Consider the following 10568-nt stretch of genomic DNA (forward strand, 5'->3'; position numbering starts at 1 on the left):
CCATTAGTTAAAAGGATATAGCAAAAGAAGAAAGGACAGAACTAGGAGAGGATATCAAAATGCTGGGGAATACAGAAATGGCAATTATAACTTTGAATGTGAATGTGATGAAGTCACCCATAAAATGAAAACAAATAGGAGAGGGGATTAGAAATCAAAATCCTACCATATGTTTTCTACAAGAAAGACACTGGAGGTGGGTAGACAGTCACAAGGTTAGAATTAAAGGTTGGAGCAAAACATATTGGGCCTCAACTGAGAGAAAGAAGGAAACAGTTGCAATCATGATATATGACAAAGCAAAAGTAAAAATAGACCTCATTAAAAAGGATAGGGAAGGTAACTACATCCTTATAAAAGGCAATATAGATAATGAGGAAATATCAGTAATCAACATGTATGCACCAAATAGCATAGCATCTAGATTTCTAAAGGAGAAACTGGTAGAGTTGAAGGAGGAAATAGATAGTAAAACTAAACTAGGGGGAGACCTGAACTTGCCACTCTCAAATTTAGATAAATCAAATAAAAAAATAAATAGGAAAGAGGAAAGAGATGGGGATGAAATATTAGAAAAAGTGGAGTTTATATATATATATATATATATATATATATATATATATATATGGAGAAAAATAAATAGGGACAAAGAAGAATACACCTTTTCAGCAGTACATGATCCAGTCACAAAGACTGACTTTGTACTAGGTCATAAAAACATGGCAAACAAATGCAGAAAAGAAGAAATAATAAATGCAACCTTTTCAGATAATAATACAATAAAATAATAATTCAGTAAGGGTACATGGAGAGCCAAATCAAAAATTAATTGGAAATTAAATAATATGACTCTCCAAAATTGGTTATTTAGAGGACAAAACATAGAAACAGTAATTTCATTGAAGAAATTGACAATGATGAGACATACCTCCAAAATCTATGGGATGCAGCCAAAGCAGTACTCAGGGAGAAATTTATATCCTCGAGTTCATATATTAACAAATAAGGGAGGACAGAGGTCAATGATTTGAACATAAAAATCAAAATACTTGAAAACAAAGAAATTAACAATCCCCAGATGAAAACTAAATTAGAGATCCTAAAAATTAAGGGAGAAATTAATAAAATTGAAAGTGAAAGAACCATTGAATTAATAAATAATACTAGAAGCTGATATTTTGAAAAAAACAAACAAAATAGACAAAGTATTGGTCAATCTAATAGAAAATGAAAGAAGAAAACCAAATTAAGAGCATCATAGATGAAAATGGAGATCTCACCTCCAATGAAGAGGAAATTAAGGCAATCATTAAAAACTATTTTGCATATGGCAACAAATATGGCAATCTAGGTAATATGGATGAATATTACAAAAATATAAATTTCCTAAATTAACAGAAGGAGATATAAAATTCTTAAATAATCCTATATTAGAAAAAAGAAATTAAATAAGCCATCAAAGAACTCCCTAAGAAAAATCCCCAGGGCCTGCCGTATTCAAAAGTGAATTCTATCAAACATTCAAAGAACAACTAATCCCAATATTATAAAAACTATTTGATATAATGAGCAAAAAGGGAGTTCTATGAAATTCATATTATGACACAAATATAGTACTGACTCCAAAGCCAGGCAGGAAAAAAATGGAGAAAGAAAACTGTAGACCAATCTTCTTAATGAATATAGATGCAAAAATCTTTAATCAAATACTAGCAAAAAGACTCCAGCAAGTCATCACGAGGTTTATTCATTATTAGCTCATGGGATTTATACCAGGAATGCAAGGATGGTCCAATATTAGGAAAACCATCCTCATAATTGACCATATTAACAAGCAAACTGACAAAAATCACATGATTATTTCAATAGATGCAGAAAAAGCCTTTGACAAAATACAACACTCATTCCTATTGAAAACATTAGAAAGCATAGGAATAGAAGGGCCTTTCCTAAAAATAATAATAAACAATATTTATCTAAAACCATCAGCCAACATCATCTGGAATGGGGATAAACTAGAAACCTTCCCAATAAGATTAGGAGTGAAATAAGGATGCCCATTATCACCTCTATTATTTAACATTGTGCTATGAACCCTAGCAGTAACAATTAAAGAAGAAAAAAAAATGAAGGTATTAAAATTGGCAATGATGAGACCAAGCTATTGCTCTTTGCAGATGATATGATGGTCTGCTTAAAGAATCCCAGAGAATCAACTAAAAAGCTATTGGAAATAATCAACAACTTTAGTAAATTTGCAGGAAACAAAATAAACCCACATAAGTCATCAGCATTTCTATATATCTCTACCACATCTCAGCAGCAAGAATTAAAAAGATAAATTCCATTTAAAATCACCCTAGACAATATAAAATACTTAGGAATCTATCTGCTGTGACAAATACAGGAACTATATTAATCCAACTACAATACACTTTCCACACAATTAAAACTAGATCTAAACAGTTGGAAAAAACATTAACTGCTCATGGGTAAGATGAGCTATCATAATAAAAAATGACCATCCTACCCAAACTTACTTATTTAGTGCCATATCCATTGAACTATCAAAAAACATTTTTACTGAATTAGAAAAAAACATAAAATACTTCATTTTTGGAATGACAAAAGATCAAGGATATCCAGGGAAATAATGAAAAAAATGCAAAGGAAGGAGGCTTTGCAGTGCTAGATCGATCTCAAACTATACTATAAATCAGTGGTCATCAGAGCAATTAGATACTGGCTAAGAGAAAGAAAGGAGGATCAGGGGAACAGACTTGGGGTAAGTGACCTGAGCAAGACAGTCTATGATAAGCTCAAAGATCCTAGCTTTTGGGACCAAAACCCACTATTTGATAAAAACTGCTCGGAAAATTGGAAGACAGTATGGTAGATATTAGGTTTGGATCAACATCTCCTACCTTACACCAAGATTAACTCAGAGTGGATGAATGACTTGAACATAAAGAAGGAAATTATAAGTAAATTGGGTGAACACAGAATGGCCTACATGTCAGATCTTTGGGAAAGAAAAATTTTAAAACCAACCAAGAGTTAGAAAAAAATCACAAAATATGAAATAAATAATTTTGATTATATCAAATTAAAAAGATTTTGTACAAACAAAATCAATGCAACCAAAATTTGAAGGGAAGTAACACATTGGGAAACAATCTTTGTAACAAAAACCTATTACAAAGGTCTAATTACTCTAATTTATAAAGAGCTAAATCAATTGTATAAAAAAAATCAAGACATTCTCCAATTGATATATGGGGAAGGGACATGAATAGGCAATTTTCCATCAAAGAAATCAAAACTCTTTATAAGCACATGAAAAAGTGTTATAAATCTCTTATAATCAGATAGATGAAAATCAAAACAACTCTGTGGTATCACCTCATACCTAGCAGATTGGATAACATGACCACAAAGGAAAATAGTTCATGCTGGAGGGTATGTGGCAAACTTGGAACATTAATGCATTGCTGATGGAGTTGTGAATTGATCCAACCGTTGTGGAGGGCAATTTGGAACTATGCCCAAAGGACACTAAAAGACTGTCTGCCCTTTGATCCATCCATAGCACTGCTGGGTTTGTACCCCCAAAGAGATAATAAGGAAAAATACATGTACAAGAATATTCATAGCTACTCTCTTTGTGGTGGCAAAAAATTGGAAAGTGAGGGAATGGCTGAACAAATTGTGATATATGTTGGTGATGGAATATGATTGTGCTCAAAGGAACAATTATGTAGATGAATTCCATGGAACTGGAACAAACTGTAGGAAGTGATGCAGAGCAAAAGGTGCAGAACCAGGAGAACATTTATTGTACACAGAGACTGATACACTGTGGTACAATCAAATGTAATGTACTTCTCCACTAGTGACAATGCAGTGGTCCTGAATATCCCAGAGGGATCCATGAGAAGGAACATTATCCACATTCATAGAAAAAACTGTGGGAGTAGAAACACCAAAGAAAAACAAATGCTTTATTACATGGGTCAAGGGGATAAGAATGTGGATGTAGCCTCTAAATGAACAACCTAGTGCAGACATCAACAACATGAAAATAGTTTCTGATCAAGGACATATGTAATACTCAGTGGAATTGTGTGTTGGCTACAGGAAGGATTGGGGTAAGGGAGGGATGGATTTCTATCTATCTATCTATCTATCTATCTATCTATCTATCTATCTATCCATCTATCCATCTATCTATGATTCTTTTAACCATGGAATAATGTTCTAAATTCACTAAATAAAATTTTAAAAATAAAATAAAATGAGTTTTCCTCTGAAAGTGCTGCCTTTCTCTTCATCTCACAACCAACTGGTATTATATTACCATCTCTTACTTTATTCAAGTGCCTGACTGATAAAGATATGGTCCTTCTGATGTGGGTGTGGTAAAACTAGGGTCTTGCCCAAAGAATTTGACAGCTCAGGCTGACTCCATGTCAGGGAGACAAGATTTATTATAAGATAAAAATCAGTAGTGTAGAGATAGAGGGTTAGTTAGTGGGTTGTGTAAGTGGGGGAGGAAGTTGTAAAGTAGGAAAGAGCAGTGTGTGAAGCATTTTAAAGAATGCTTTTTGTCTTGATTAGATAAAAAGGAAGGAGTAATTAGTTTGGGTTGCTCTGCCATTCTCAAGGAATGACTATCACTTTACCAATAGTCTTCTTTGGTCTTTATGACTTTATCCATGATTCACTCTGTTTGGCCACTCAGGGGAAGCAAGCTGCAATGTAAATGAGATGCTAAAGATATGTGAAACACTCCAGGGAAACTTTCAGTCAAATTTTGCTCTTTCTATGGCAGACTTTAAGAATGGCAGTGATTGGAGAAATTCAACATTGTTTGAACCTGGTCTTGTGGTACTAGGAAACTGACCCACCTGTCAGAGACTTTCAAACAAGGATCTGAGCTATATCAAAAGACTGATGTGAGGTGCAGCTGGGTAGCTCAGTGAATTGAGAGCTAGGCCTAGAGACAGGAGGTCCTAGGTTCAAATGTGGCCTCTGACATTTCCCAGCTGTGTAACCCTGGGCAAGTCACTTGACTCCCATTGTTAGCCCGTACCACTCTTCTGCCTTGGAACCAATACACAGTATTGACTCCAAGGTGGAAGGTAAGGGTTTAAAAAAAGATTGATGTGAAGAGTTTTCTCATAATTCTACATCTAAGCAACCCATATTTCTTATCTGAAAGGCAGTCCCATACTAATCACCTAATTTTTGTTTCCATTTTTTTTATTGTTTATAGCTACTTGGAAAGGATTTTTGTGATACCACAGCCCATGTCATATTGTTAAATCCAGGACAAATCATTTATCTCAATCTCTTTTTGCTTTTTCAACAGATTGTTCCTACTTTAATCTCCCCCCTCTTCAATGGCACCAACTATTTGCTGGTTAATTTTCTGCTGATCAAATGTACACTTGAATTTTCACTATCCTTAAAAAAATTATCTTAGATCCAGCCATCAGCTCTAGATAACATCTCTTTACCTCCTCCCATGACTTAATTAAGTTTGATAAGTTCATTTTCATACCCATCTCACATGTCTGACTTGTTCTTCAGTTTCCCATTCTTGATAGAGGATTGAGAAAGTCATTGTTGTATAGTTGCTAGAGAATTGATCATGGAATCAGGAAAACTTGCATTAAAATTCCATTTCAGACATTCCTAGTTATTTGACCATGAACAGATTTCCCACTATCTTCCAACCAGAGTTTCCTCATGTATAAAATCATAAGGTTGGTTTTCAGGTCCACTCAGGGAACATTTCTGGATCACTATGGGTAGAGCCAAGACCCACACCTCTGGCTTTCTTTTTCTCTACATTTTCTCCCTTGATGACTTTATCAGCTTCTATGAATCCAGAGATTATCTATGCATATATTTTTCTCCTGAACCCTAGCCCTGCACCAGGAACTATTGATTAGACAAGGATTGGCTTACTGACTTCTCAAACTCAACATGTCTAAAACAGAACTCACATATCTCCATCACAAACCCTTTTGAGCTTTCCAGTTACTGTCCAGAACACTGGCATCAATTCAGGACTGAAGTTCATTGCCTAAGTCATCTTCACCTTAGCACAATCCTGGGTACAAAGCAGGCTTTTAATAAAGATATAATACTACAGGCTGGAGGTGATGAGATCCTGCACCAGCGCAGTGTCTGGATAGTAGGAAAAAAGGGAACATATTCCATAAATGTGTATATGATTATGTGTATGTATATGTGGCTATGCATATATACACACATAAGAATATATACATACATTCAAATATTCACACTGTGCACACACATGCACATATGTATTGCATAATCCACATATACATGTTTATATGTGACACATATGTTTATATACATTTACCCCCAACCATGTGCATTTGCTTATTGGTGTATATGCATGCTTGTTGTAGGTCCTTATCACTTCTAAACTAAACTACTTCAATAATTGTCAAATTGGTCTCATTGCCCTCATTCTCTTTCCAGTCCAATAGATTCTCCCCTTCTCTGACAAAGATATCTTTAAAAAAATCTGGCCAAGTCATACCACCGCTCCATTCTAGGAGTTCTAATTGACTATTAGAAACAAATTATTTGTCTTTTGGACATTATAAGTTCTTCATACAATAGCCCCTTCCTTTGTATAGCTATCCTTTTTAGATACTCTTTTCTTCTGTATACTCTAGGTTCCACCCATTATGGATAAGAATCCACTACATAGAATATAAACACCTTGAGGAAAGGACTATCTTTACTTTTTCCTTGAATTCTCAAGGTTTAGAACATTATCTGTAGGTGCTTAAAATGTTTGTTCATTGGTTATTTGTGGTCAGAGGAATTTAAGATTTATAGTTTGCTTTGAGTATATGATAAAATCTTGAGTCTGCTTAAAGTTGTTTATGGATTCAGTGTCCTTAGAACAGAGACCACGGAAGTTGATTTCCCTTTTTCTCAGGAGGACAGATAGCAAGGATTTTTGAGGAGATAGTAGGATGAGGATGGAAAGTGAGCTCTGATAAATATCAAGAATATTCATACTCCTGTTCATAAGAGTTGAGACATCATAGGGCAAGATGCCAGTATTGATAAAGCCCAAGTGTCAGGAATATGGAGAAGGGCAGCCATTATGACTGTCCTCATCATATTGTCTCACCAGAAATCATCTTCTCACCAAAGTTGACTGCTTCAAAACTACCCCTGGCTTGAGGATCCATGTCCTATATGACATACCAGAATAGTGCTGGAAGAATAGTACCAGTCATTACCTCTCTTACTTTCTCCCCAAATAAATTCAGCTCTAGCCTTCATTTTCCTGTCTTCCTTCATCCTCCCTTTTCCTTATTATTTATAGAATTCTTCTCTATTGATGTAAAATCCTCTTTACCATAGATCCTATTCTCTCACATCTTTTCCAAACTCTTATGTTTATTGGGATTTATTTATTGTTGCTTTCATTCAGTCATTTTCAGTTGTGTCCAACTCTTCATGATGCCATTTTCATTTATTTTGCCAATGATACTAGAGTTTGCCATTTATTTCTTCAGATCATTTTACAGATGAGGAAAGAGGCAAACAGGGTTAAGTACCCAGAGTCACATGACTTATAAATGTCTGAGACCAGATTTGAACTCAGGAAGATAAGTCTTCCTGACTCCAGGTCTAGCACTCCATCCACTATATGGCCTGGATGTCCTCATTGGCATATATCTAGTTTTCTCCCAAAGATGCTGCATCACTTGACACTGATTCTAAACTTGGTCCTTTCTTGCTTTTTATTCACTTCCCCTGACACTCAAATCCTGCAAGATACAAGGTTGTTCTTTCCTTTTCACTGGCCCTTTATTATATCTCCTCTGCCACCATCCCCCAGCAACCAGTTCTCTCTCAAAGTTTACTCCAAGCTGTACAGATTCTTTGTTCTGTTATTAAAGAACTTGCAGACAACTCTCTGTTCCCCCCTCTTCCCTGATTAGCTTTAGACAAGTCCACATTTATCTTCTCCAAACCTAAAATTGGACCTGAAAAATTTACATAAAACCTTTCAGTAAAAAAGGAAGTCAGCAACACTGAAAATAAATGGTCTTGAATGTGTAATGGGAGAAAGAAAATTGTGGCATTTGAGGGATCTCCAAATGGGAGGAAGGCATGATCATTCTGCTACTCCCATTTCTGCTACTTTTAAGGGAAAAAATGTGCCCTACCTGGTAGAGAAGCTTTGCTCAGTGAAGCCTGAGACCAGGCGAATCAACACAAGTATTTGCAGTGGTCTTGGCTAGGCAGAGTCTAATTATAGCAGTCATGATTTAGGTGTCTGCTTTGGCCAGCCCTGAGATTCAGAGGGATGCAGCCTGCAGATAAAAGCAAGGAGAGGTATTTCATAGAAAGATGTGGCCTGGATTAGACTTTGGGGTCTAGGCTCAGAAATGCCAGAAGAGCTCAGCACAGGTAGATTAGCTTTCCACTCGAAGTGTTTGGAAAAGTTTGAGCACCTTGTATGTAGCAAAGTATCTCAGCTTCAGGGAGGTTGGGGATTTGAAATGCCCCTTTCCATTTTGGACTACACGAGAATACTGATCACGACAAAGCAGCCTAAAACTTTGTATCTGACGCCATTGGGAATTCAAGGACTTCTTTGTTCTTGGAATGAGGTGACCGAGTGGAGTTCTATCTCTCAGTGTCTCCAGGAGACCATCTGCAACTCCACAGGAACCCTTTACTGGAACATGGCCCTGCTGAATGTCAAAGAGAGAATCTGAACTATACCTATATTTATGTTGGTGACCCAGGACCACCCAGCACTATAATGATGCAGCCTATAATCTGATCAGCCATAACTCTTGTTGGTAACTCACTCATCCTGACTTCTTCTATTCTTCCCCAATCCCTCTTTCAACTTCTTGGTGATACCTGACATTTTTTTCTCATGTTGACTATTCATTTCTCTAACTTGCTTGAAGACAACTCAAATTCTATTACTCCATATTTATTTATTTCTGAATGGTTGCTAAATGTTGTCTTCCCTATTAGACCGTGAGCTTCTTGAGGGCATAAATGTGTGTTTTTGACATTGTTTGCTTACTGAGATCTTAGCGCTGTAAAGATTAAAATTTAGGAGACTGAAGGCACAGAGGAAGTAGTTTCTCTCTCCAAGGAGTATTATATTTTTAGAGGTTTATTAAAGATTAAGGATTAAAGAAAATACAGGATAAGAAACACGTACCTAGGCCAGAGAGGCCTAGAGAAGATAATCTCACATCATGGAAGAGATGCGTCTGCTCCAAAACGGAAGTCCAAAAGAGCCCCCAAAAGCCTTTGCAATCAGGTTAAATACCTTCTCCATCTCGGCCCACCTGAGAATTCAGTGATATTACAAAGCATTTTGGGTAATTGGAGCAAGGGCTTGTGGGGATTGAAGTCCAGAGTTCAAATCCATTTTTTACAGCACAGTCTCTGGCACATAGAAATGACCTAATAAATAGTTGTTGACCGATTTCTAATCTTCCATCAAGAATCCATGCAGTGAATTCAGTGCCAATATCAGGGATAAGGAGAAATAAAGCAACAAATATATTTTAAAATTCAATATACGATGTGTATTTAATATAGAATGTACCAATCACTATGCTAAGCATTTAGAATTAAGACAAAAAAAAGTAAAAGTTTCTGCTTTCAAGGAGTTTTGCTTATCTTAGAGAAGACATCGTTTTAAGAAATCCAGAAAGACTGTAAGTAGAAGATGGTCCCTCAATTAAGTCTTATGCCTTATGCTTTTAGACATTTAGTGCTCTTATCGATTAGTGGCCTGAATTCTTCTCTATGTATTTAGAAAACATGAACAAAACCAGAACATGTATGTGGACCTCTAGCTGAGGTGTTTTGCATTAGTAATTCTTAACTTGATGCTTGCTGCAGTTTCTGAGTGACTTTTGAAGATGCAATGAGGAAAGGTAAAATGTGCTCTTACGCTGGAGGATCTGCCATTCTCATAATCAGAGCAGATTGGCTCTTCAGAGACTGGCCTGTTCAATTCATCCTTGGCAGAGAATCGCGTCTGCCCCTGTCCTCAAAGAGGGCACCCATATTGTACTTGAAAACCGCCCTTCCTTGGGAACCTTCTAACTCTCAAACCAGCCCTTTCTGTCACTGATCAGAGAGGACCACACATGAGGAAACATTTCCCAACATCAAGTCTGAATGTGTCTCTTTGCATGTACCGCTCGTTGCTCCTGGTTCTACCTTCTGGGGCTAAGCAGGAAAAAATAAACAGAGAAGAGGAAAACGTATTCCTGAAATTTGAGAAAAAAGGCTATTTTGGAGGCATGACAAAGGAATCTTGGTGAATGTATATCTGCAGAGCTTCATCTTATTTTTGTGTTTCTCATAGGTTTCAGAACAAGCCACTTTACATAGCAGTCTGAGAGATTGTTCCGTTGCCTTTTTACATAATGAATTAAAGGGGAAAACATTTGGAAATGATTTCATGAAACCTTTAGCCTTTGACTAGAGATCTCCAAAGGGCTCATGAATTAGTAATTCAA

The sequence above is a fragment of the Monodelphis domestica genome, chromosome 5, assembly GCF_027887165.1.
Source record: "Monodelphis domestica isolate mMonDom1 chromosome 5, mMonDom1.pri, whole genome shotgun sequence".
NCBI lineage: Eukaryota > Metazoa > Chordata > Mammalia > Didelphimorphia > Didelphidae > Monodelphis > Monodelphis domestica.